Here is an 11,698-nt window from a genome sequence, read left to right as displayed (position 1 = left end):
AAGTTATTTTTTGTATTTGGGCTTTAAATATAAGTATAATGATGGCCCAATTTTTGTGTTTAAAAAATGTGGGAAAACTCAAATAAAACTTTCATAAAATGTTAGGTTTTATTTGGGCCCAATTGAACATGTAAAGTTTAAATTCCTCTCTTGTGGGTGGTTCCACTTGTGAAGGCCCATTTGCTTTGCATTACTAGATTGGGACTAATCAATTGAATAACAATTAATAAAACAAAAGTTCAAATTCCTGTCTTTTTTGGCTTTGTGTGGAAGTTAGGGAGCCTTAGTAGTGGGTCCGACATACTGAACCCAACTCTCCTCCATGCAAGCTCGAATTGTTAAGGCCCATTTACCTAAGTGGGACTTAATTGTATTAGGTTATTCTTTTTAGTTGGACCTAATAATTGATTAGAAACATATTAATTCTAATTTTTGGATTAATTTTCAATGGTAATTTTAGAATTAATGGAAAAATTATAAACTATGGTTTGTTGATTATTTTTATAATTTGGCGAACCTTAATTGGTTTATTGATTATTTTGATAATTTGGAAAGCCTAAGTTGATATTTTTTCAAAAAGAATAAAATACTAAAATATTTAATAATGAGTTTTAAAAATTTTCAATTTGATCTCCACCGTAGATTTAACAAGGTTAGAGTTCAGTGGGGCCTCATGGCGCTTTGATTTCGTCTCCCTACAGAAGGTGTTCACTGGACTTCTTAACATGGTTAAATTTCTTAGGATAGATGGTTATAGATGGACCTTCTATAGACTCATCCCTACAGTGACTATAGGAATTATGTCTATAATAATCGAAACCGTGGGTCAAACTCATAAAGTAAGAAATATTTGTGACTCTCGCCTACCGGGACACATGAGTTTCCATTACTTTGATCGGATGGAATAGGTAGTTAATAAAAGTCTATGACGTTTTATTAATTGAGATGTTTCTCTATTTAACTACGTGAATATTTGTGACTCTTGCCTACTGGGACACATGGGTTCATGGCTAGCTACAGTACCTAAGAAATAGAAGACAAGTGTTTTAGTATTTTGCTTATCTCAAAACAGTTTGTATGTTATGTTATTTCTAAAATATTTAATGAATAAATGTTTGTCAAGAAATGCGTTGATTTCTACTTAGTTGATAATAGAAGCTCTAGGCTTCCCACCTCATACTCTTTCTGATCTCTAAAATGTTACTCTATGGTGAGAACCTCACGAAATGTTTGTCCAACATCAACATGGTGTTGATTTTAGACAACATCGAGTTTGTGATAATCAAAGATATTCCTATTTTTCCCATGCAACGATCACCAAATCCTTCAAAGAGGATTGTTGATGGTAGTTTGAGCAAATGAAAGAATACTAATACTACTAAACAAGCTCGAGGAGAAGCTGCTTTGAGCTTCTTCTTCGAAGAGCAAGAGAGGAAGAAATTCATACAAAAAGAACAAGAAGTCAACTGGCAAGGCACCAAATGCTGCAAAGCATCTTGGAGCAATGCCTGATTATAAGTACACAAAAAATGGGAGTGTTTCCAATTGCAAGGAGACTGGGAATTGGAACAAGATTGCCCGGAACTCAAGGCATATGGAACCCAAAATAATTAAATTTTTCTTGGATGCATGTGATTTTAGAAGATGATACTTCAGTTTTGGATCGCTGAATCACAATCTACTAAACATGCATGTACCTTTTTACACTTTTCGCATTGGGAAAGCCATGAAGGATAAAAAGCCACGGCTTGGTATCCATTAAGGGTTGTTCGTTTCAAACAAGGCAAAAGGATAAGCTTGAATGAATTTTGGAAATAAATATATTGTTTTAAGACAATGTTTATTTTATTCCAATTTTCAATAGAAATTTTAATTTAAGTTTTTCTTATTACATCAACAACAATTTGTAGTTACTTTCACAAGTAATAAAATCTTATTTCTTTAAATGGATGTGAATTGTGGGGTGGATGTATGAAAAACATGCTATACCTATTGCAATTAATCGAACCGGATGTTATAAATAATGAGTTGTTTAAGACAGCTAATTCTAGGACTGTTGAACGACAAAAGGTCAATAACGTTATAAATGACGTACCTTTGGCATTTTCGCTTTGGTCATATTTGTTATGATAGGATTCAAAAACTAACAAAGGCTGGGCCTTTGAGGGAACTCACCTAGGGTGATCTACCTGTTTGTGAATCTAGTCTCGAGGGCAGAATGACAAAGAATCCATTCTCTATGATAGGAGAAAAGGCCAAAGAACCACTAGGGCTAGTATGTTCAAATGTCTGGGGACATATGAATGTTCAAGCGAGGGGTGGTTATGAGTATTTCGTCACCTTCACGAAGATTGCTCTAGAGACTCGTGTAAGTACCTAAAGCATAGGAATTCTGGGAATTTGTTAAGAAGTTCAAAGAATTCATTGCTATGGCTTTAAAACCAAATTAGGTCAAACATTAAAGATCTTGCGATCTGATAGGGGTGGAGGATATTTGGATAATCAGATCCAAGATCATTTAATTGAACTTGAAGATGTGTTTAAAACAACTGCCCCAAGGACTCCGCAACAGAACAGTGTTGCTGAGCAGTGTGAATCGCACGTTTATGAAAATGTGTGTTCTATGATAAGCAATTAAACTCTACCAACTTCTTACCTAGATCTTTTCTGGAGACATACTACCTAGACTGCATGTGATATTTTTTTAAATGTTGTGCCGTCTCAAAAGCTGTCTCCAAGACACCACTAGAATTATGAAATGGTCGTGAACCTGGTTTACGTCATTATGGAATTTGGTGGTGTCATGTTTTGTCATGCGGAAAAAGGTAGAAAGCTAGAACAATGAGCTAAGGGTTTGCTTGTTTTATGGCTATTCTAAAGGTACTCAGGGTGGTCTGTTTCATAGTCCAGTAGACAAGAAAGTGTTTGGCTCTACAAATGCTACTTTTCTGGATAACGACTACATAATGAATTTCAAGTCTCATAGTAAAATAGTATTAAATGGAAAAACGATAAACTATTGTTCCATCCTTACTGATGCAAGTCGATGAAAACAAGGTATATAGAAACCACTAATTCAAGTCAGAAAGTTACGATGCCTCGTCATAGTGGAAGGATTTCTCGGAACCCGGTACCTATGATATGGATAGTGAAACCCACAAGTTGGTTGGGAACACAAGTAACAATGATTCGTTGGCCTTTAAATAGGCAATGGGTAAGTCTAAAATGGGTATTTGACTCAAATCCATGTACCAGGTAATAAAGTCTAAGTACTCTTAATTTGTCTGAGATCTTGTAGATGTGCCATTGGACTTTAGGCCCATGGGGTGCAAGAGGATCTATAAGAAGAAGAGAGGAGTTGATAGAAAGGTCGAGACATTAAAGGCTCGACTCGTGGCAGAGAGAGAAATTTGACTTAGAGAAAACTTTTTCTCCGGTAGCCATGTTAAAATTCATTTAGTATACTCTTATCCATAGCCACAACTCTTGATTAAGAGATAAGGCAAATGGACATCAAAGAAGCATTTTTAATGGCTATCTTGATGAGGCAATTAGCATGCATCAATCAGAAGGATTTAAAGTAGTTGGACAAGAAATTCGGCAAGCTCAGTAAGTCAATCTATGGACTTAAACAAGCTTCGCGATCCTGGAACTTAAGGTTAAATGGAAACATTAAGACCTGAATTTTTGAAAAAAATGTAGTTGACCCTTGTGTTTGACAACTTAGGGAAAAAGACATTGTGGTGTTTTGAATCCGTTATGTAGATGATATCTTATCCATTGGAAACAATGCCAAGAAATTATCAAACATAAGAACAGGCTTGAAACGAAATTCCATATTTCATTGTAGCAAGTCGTGTTCTTGGTATCCAGAACATCAGGGAAATAAATAACTGAACTTTAGCTCTAACTCAAGCGACCTACTTTAGTGAGGTGCTTGGTCATTACTCTGTAACAAATTCCGAGAAAGGATGTTTAGTGTCTTGACATGGAATTTATTTATCTAAGCAGCAGTCTCCACAGACTCCTCAAGAGAAATAAAAGATGTAATGAATTCCTTATGCATTTGAAATTAGAAGTCTAATGCATGCTATGTTGTGTGTTGTGATCAAATATCTTCTATGCAGTGGGAGTGGTGAGCAAGTGTCAGTAAATTTGAAGCCAAACCCTTCATGTAGCTTACTCTCTTTGAACTTGGCTCATTTCCACACTATGCAGCACTCCTCCAAGAGTCTATCGTCAAGTTGCTTCTATTATGGGACTTCAACTCGTCACATCCTTCATAGCTATTGCTGATGTCCTCAGTGCTCAACGTGAAACAACTCGTAGGCAGTTAGATGCTGAAAAAAAAAAAAAAAGAGCCAGGGACCTCTTGTTGAGTCACTAAGCACAAGCTTTTCATTGACTAATGACAAGATAACAATGCTAGAGGAGATGATGCGCAAAATCTTCACCGGGTAAGATTTTCCAAATTAAGCTTAAGGAATTTAAAAATTAAATACTTTGGTAAAGTCTCTGATATATTTAAAAAATAGTGCTATACTTCTTTTTTTTTCCCCAGGAATTTTAAACTAAATCATGCTGCTCTTTTGAAGGTTATTTATGCACCGTTATCGAGAAATGGATCCAAATATTCTAATGTCTTGCATAGAGTCTTTGGGTGTATGGATTTTGTCCTACCCCTCTCTGTTCTTGCAGGATTTATACTTAAAGTATCTTGGTTGGACACTAAATGACAAAGTGAGTTTTAAATTTCTAATTAATTGTGAATGAATTTTCTATTCATGCTTATCTGCTGCTTGACAAGCCTAGCTTATCACTTTTTTTTTACATTATCTTAAGAATGCTGGTGTCAGAAAAGCTTCTGTCCTTTCATTGCAAAAGTTGTACGATGAGGATGATAATGTGCCGACTCTTGGTCTATTCACTGAAAGATTTTCCAATCAGATGATTGAGCTTGCTGATGACATTGACAATACTGTAGCTGTATGTGTAATAGGCCTTGTAAAACAACTCTTACAGTAATTTATGATTAAATCTTTGCAAACTTATTAGTAAAGTAATAGATTAATGATTCTCCTTGAGAATAATGTATGGTGCAGACATCAACTTCTACCTGATGATGATTTGGGTCCATTATACGACTTGCTTATTGAGGAGCCGCCAGAAATCAGGCATGCCATCGGAGCATTAGTGTATGATCACTTGATTGCCCAAAAGTTTAATAGCTCCCAATCTGGTTCGAAACATTTCATCATTACCTAGATCATATTCGTTTGACTCAATTTATCTATCTTCTCATGTATACAGTACTTTTGTTCAAAACATATTCTTTCCAGGTGAAGGAAGCAACTCTTCTGAGGTCCATCTGGGCAGAATGTTGCAGATACTGAGAGAATTCTCCACTGATCAAATTCTAAGCAATTACGTGATTGATGATGTTTGGGGAGTACATGAAGGCCATGAAGGTATTAGCTTCTAGGTCGACCTATAGTAAGAGGTTAGAATTCAGGAGGGAGGAAGTTGTCACACCTAACAACTACTAGCAGCCTCAGGCTGAGTGCTTCAACTGAATGATTTTGTTATCCTCAAAATATAGAGGCAGTTTCTTATAAATTGAATTTTAACCTGAGTTGTAGTTGAGATAGACTTGAGTAAAAATAAAAAAGATGACCTAAAAGTAAAGCATGGTACAAATTGTAAATACATGTTTGTGTTACAAGTGTAGTGAACCTCTTAGTGGTGAGAAGATGTAATTATATAATTAATTGATTTCATCTTTTTATAGCTGGATCAACTATAGGATCAAATTAAAAAAGGAAGAAAAAAAGCTAATTCTTGACTTTCTTTGTAATTTGTTATTTTTTCATAGGATGTAGTTTGTGCTTGCAGGACTGGAAGTGTATTATATCTATGCTTTTGGATGAAAATCCTTTAGTTGAGCTTATTGATGAGGATGGAACCAACTTAGTACGACTTCTTAGTGCATCTGTCAAAAAGGTTGTTGGAGAGAGAATAGTACTTGCAACTGATACCCGCAAGCTGTATTACAATAAAGCTCAGAAAGTGAGTTATAAATTGGTTTTTATTTTGTTAAATTTTAATTCTCAAAAAGTTAGTTCATATCAATTATCATTTATAATGGTTTTTTGAAATTTTCATTTGGAGCCTTTTATACTGAAGAAGTTCCATTCAAAAGTTTTTATCCACAAGTTCATGTTTTATGATAATGATTCTCTAAATGTCAATTCTACTTTTATAAATTTGATGAGGAAAGTTTATTTTAGTTTGTTTATCTAAATGTGAATTTTTTTGCTAGTTAGAAAGTGTATGATTTAGGAAGGACTTTTAGATGTAATATTTCACATGCTTTCTTCAAATTTTGTAGCCATGTGTTTGGGTTTATAGGACCAACTTCTCATAATGGTAAGTCTTTATTCAGGAAATATTTGAACACAACAGAAGGGATGTTACTGTTTCTATGATGAAGAACTACCCATTGCTTTTACGCAAGTTCATGGCTGACAAATCAAAAATACCATCGCTAGTTTTGTTCTTTTTCTTTTTCTTTTTCTTACTAACTTTTAATTGATTTTAGATTATCTTATCAAAATCTAGGTGATTTTATGGTTTTGTTCCTCCCCCCAGAATTTTAAAAATGTCCTTCAACTCATGAAAGATGCATTTTTCAAACATGGTGAGAAGGAAGCATTAAGATTTTGTGTGAAGGCTATTAACTTTTATTCTACGGAGAGTCAAGGGGAGCTACAAGATTTTGCTCGTTCTAAGTTGAGGGAAGTTGAAGATGAGATTGTTGCTAAGGTTAAAGCCACAATAAAAGAAGTTGCGGTATGCACTTTGCTTTCCTAACCCCATAAGAAGAAACTGAAAATCACTCAATGATATGAAAATGACATGGTCTTAGAATTGCAGGATGGTGGCGATGAGTATTCCCTTCTTGTAAATTTGAAAAGGTTGTATGAATTTCAGCTGTCACGGGATGTGCCAGTTGAGAGCTTATATGAAGATATAGTGAGGACTCTACACAAATTTAGAAACTTGGATGATGAGGTGAGTAAGTTGTAGCTTGTGTTAGAATTACAAACTATATTGTTCCAACTTTTTATTTGTAAGTTACTAATTATCTTGGTGCTCATTATCATTCAGGTTGTCTGTTTCCTGCTTCTTAACATGTATATTCATTTGGCCTGGTGTCTAAAATCGATCATAAGTAGTGAGGTGGTATCAGAGGCATCGTTGTCTTCCTTACTATCTAAACAAACTACTTTGTTTAACAACCTAGAGTATTTTCTTAACAGCCCTCATTCGGAGGGAGAAGTTAATTATGGTAACCTTCTAGCCAGCAGGGTAAGTATTTTTCCCTTGATATTATGACATCTGAACTGAAGCTTCATGTTAAATATATTATAATGACTATTATTCAAATTTTGTCTAATTATGCATTGTCTGTGCCCAAGGTTTGTACCATACTGGCAGAATCGTGGTTTATGTTCAGAAAGACTAATTTTTCCTCAACAAAGTTGGAAAGGTTAGGATATTGTCTAGATGAGGCAATTCTCCAAAAGTTTTGGAAACTTTGTGAGCAACAACTTAATATTTCAGGTACGTTATTTGGCTACTCTATATTTTACTTCCTCCATTGTACTTAGAATTGGCTTCTTTCTTCTAAAAGAGGAAAGTAAAACTTCAGAACATCTGTTTTTTGGACATTGGTTTAACTCAGAAAACATACTTTGCTACATTATGCCGATTGGTTTTGCACTTTAAGAACTCTTGGTTGCATGCAAAATCTTTTCACAGATGAGACAGAAGATGATGATGTTAACAAGGAGTATGTTGAGGACACAAACAAATGTTGTGTTATGGTCGCTGCTGCAAAGTTGGTTGACAGTTAGTTAAGTGGTAGCTGATTGATTTGTTATGGTTTACTATGAATATGTTAGTCTTACTCTTATTTTTAGATCATTATAAGTAAGTGTTGTATTCTCTTCTGCTCTGATTTTCTCTCTTTCATTTATGAACTTAAATGTTTGTTTTGTGGAAAAATCACTATTGCTTAGCTTTTTCTTTTTTAATAGGCTGATAGGTCTGAGATTGTTATAGCCTGCCAGGCCATAACACCTCATTCCATCCAGATTCTTTGGTCATTTGTAGAAACCATGAATTTTAGCCACTTGATTTTAATTGAGTAAATTTGAGAACTATGAGAAACCTGGTTGGAGGTATACAACCGGTACTTTTTTGAAATCTTGTACATAATCCTCCTCTCTTTCTGCAGGTATGTTGTTGGACAGTACCCGAGGTTTCTAAGGGCTCACTGGAAGTTCCTAAAAACTGTTGTGAACAAATTGTTTGAGTTCATGCATGAGACACATCCTGGTGTTCAGGTTTTTGTTCTATTGTTGTTTTCTTGTCTCATTAACAGTTGCAAAACATTTTCTTGAACTCTTATTTATTATAGTGTCACTAAGTGTTTTTATTTGTTATAGCTAGCTTATTAAGTATATTATAATTAAGGAATCCCGAATGGTGTCTCACATTTTATTTGCTTAATTGGTTGACCATTAGACTTGTTCAACACAGCTGTAGGCCATCTTTTTCATGATTTTTGCTGAAGTATCTAATTTGCTATATGATTTGAGCAATTCATATAAAAATAAGCATAAACGTATCTGGAGACAATTCGAACATTACAAGAAGCACAACATCAGTATTTTTAGGTCATGTTTGGAATGTGAAATTGGATTGGATTAAAAAATATAAGGTAAAAAACATAAAAGAATGAATAAAATAATCATTTCTGAATGATAAATTAGAAGGAAACAAGTTGGGTATAAAGTTGTAATTTTTTTTTCTTATCATTGAAATATATGAAGACGGGGATTAGATAGATTGAAATGATCTCAAGATCTTACTTTGTGCATTTGATTTCTTGTTATTTTCTATTATTGGGTATATATTAATGTATTCATTATTGATGAGATTTAAGTGTTGATCATATGTAATTATTCCATTCAAATACAATGTAAACCATGTCCAGCCACTGCTTAACTGGCCTTTTCTTTATATTTGCTCATAAGCAGTTGCTTCGACTAAATTGGGGAAGATATTGAACTCCTATGCCATATTGGCCATGAAAATGTAAGGACTGTTAAGAATTAGAATAGCTCCTTAAGCTCTTAACCATTTGAACTCCTTAAGCGATTTAGCCATTTGAACTCCTTAAGCGATTTTCACCTTCTTTACTAATTTTGACCTCATTACTGACTAGTTCAGAAGAGAATTTGGGTTTAGTTTTACACTAATGAACATGACTATTTCATATATGTTTCATATCTTGCAAAGCTACTTTGTTTTGGTTTATACTGTACATATTTTTGTTTAATCTAACATTACTTACTTAAGTTGTGTTGGGTTTCATTGTTTTTTGCTTTTCACATATGTTTCATTGCAGAGTTAAATTGTTTGACATTAAGAAGAGATTAACAGTTGTAGGCTTTAAAAAATTTCAAAGCAACATCATGAGGAGGTTTGCCTTGGAAACCTGAGGAGATTTCAATTTAGAGAGCTTCAGATGGCAACAAACAACTTCAGCAGCAAGTACTTGGTTGGATGATGAATTGAAGGATGGAGCAAGTTTTATGCATGATTTACTTTTGTGTATCTTGTAATGTTTCTGTTTTTCATTTTGAAAGTAAAAAATGTTCAAGATTATAAAACTTTATTATGTTATGCTTTCAAATTTAAGTTAGAACTAAGATCTCATGAAGTAGACATATTTATGGTTTGAATTAGTTATTGTTTAATGTAATACTTGTGGTTTATCAATCTATTGAGAATTATATTTTATGATTAATTTTGATTTTTTTTTATCAAAATACAATAATGAAAATCTTTTAATTAAAAAAAAACCTTATAAGTATACTCATCAAAATAAAATTTAAAATATATTATTCACACTAAAGTAACAAAATTTGATTACTAGACTTTTAATATGTTATGATTTAGAAACATATTATAAGCATAACAAATCGTTATGATTTATATAATATAACAAACTAAAAATGCTATCAAAATAATCAAATGTAACAATAGAAAAGTGTTATGCATAAAGTATAAGATTAAACTCCAAATTTATAATCAAATACTCTAACTAAATGTTATTATTTGAATATTATAGCAACTAAAAATGTGTTATTGAATAGTTTAAGATAACATCGAACATAACATTCGAATACTGTTATAGAAAAGACAGGACTTTTAATAACAGGGGCTATGTTAGCATTTTCAGAAGTGTTATCAATACTCCTGGTTAGCAGTTTTTAAGTGTTATGAATACTATTTTTTCTTGTAGTGTTTCAAACACTTCTCAGAGCCTCCAAGCTGCCAATTTCATTCTAGAGAGAAACACTAGGGTTTTGGGGTTAAAAGCTTTCAATTATAAGATATTCGAAACACTTGGGAAGTAAGCTAGAGTGTGATTTCGGTATTGAGATATAGATCAAAGCTCTAAGCTATCTAAAGTACTCTTAATCCTCAAGTTTAGTTCATTACAGTTCCTTGTATTCTTTTCTTTTATTTCAAATCCTAACTCGTTATAATGGCTTTTGGTTAGGTGCTTGATTTCTTTGAAACTTAAGGTTTTCGGTAAGTTCTTATCTTGATGGTTTAGATCTTCTTTTCATCTTCTTTTCTTTAGGAAACTTATGGTTTTACTGTTTGGTTTTATGAGTTTCCAATCTCGCACTTGTCTCTAGTACCTTGGCTTTTGGTAAGCAAAATAAGTTAGATTTGATGTGTTATGTGTTTGTATGTATGTTTTTTTTACATCTTTTGTCACTTGGGAAATAAGGTTACTTAGATAGCAAATTTCGAGATTTGTATGTCTTTTAGTAACTTGGGAAATATTGTTGCTTAGATAGAAAATCCCAATATTTTTATCATTATCATAGACTATAGTTGTATCTAAATCTACCTCTAAATAGTAGCAAGAGGACTATAGAAATTTCTATCACATAATATGGTATTGAGTTAATGGCCATTATTATTGTAGTCCATTTTTTATGTTTTTTTTTTTTTGTATTGTGTTTTATGTTTTAGTAGTTTTTCTTTACTTGGCATTAGGCTCATTCATTTTTATTTAGATTGTGTAGGAAAATGAACTTTGAAGGCGAGACGGATCCTAGTTGGCTTTGGCATGTGTATTGGGTGAGGACTAAAGGAATGGACCGATTGGATCGATCAAGGATGACATTGACATTTGAGTCTTTTTGTTATGTATTTATGATTTTCGCATTTAGTATTTGAACATTTAAAATAAAAGTTTAATTTTCTTTATGATTTTATGTTTAAACAATGAGATCCCGTATTTTTGGATTTTCTGTAATAAATTTATTATTTTATGTATGTATCCAAAAGATAGTAGTTATTGTCTTAGTAGTTTTAAAGGTCTGAGGTCTTTAAGTTAGTTGGGTATTTACAGTTGGTATCAGAGCCACGTTTCATATGCATGAAATTCTCCTTGATACACACGCAAAAGCTCTGGATCTAACCGCCAATGTAAGTGCTTATGTTATGAATATTATGTTTATGTTAAAACTAACGTTTTCGTCATTATGTTTTCAGTCAAAATGAATGGAGCCATGACTTATCAAGATATCCATTCCATTAAGGCATT

At 33.2% G+C, this 11,698-nt stretch overlaps 1 pseudogene; it reads left to right on the top strand.

The window, feature by feature from the left end:
• The first annotated feature begins 4,207 nt into the window (after window positions 1-4,207).
• LOC133789847 (sister-chromatid cohesion protein 3-like) lies at window positions 4,208-8,267 on the top strand (annotated as a pseudogene).
• Window positions 8,268-11,698: the final 3,431 nt, after the last annotated feature.

The sequence above is a fragment of the Humulus lupulus genome, chromosome 7 (assembly GCF_963169125.1).
Source record: "Humulus lupulus chromosome 7, drHumLupu1.1, whole genome shotgun sequence".
NCBI classification, from domain to species: domain Eukaryota; kingdom Viridiplantae; phylum Streptophyta; class Magnoliopsida; order Rosales; family Cannabaceae; genus Humulus; species Humulus lupulus.
The sequence above is the reverse complement of the archived record's forward strand: the minus strand, read 5'-3'. Positions and strand labels throughout refer to the sequence as shown.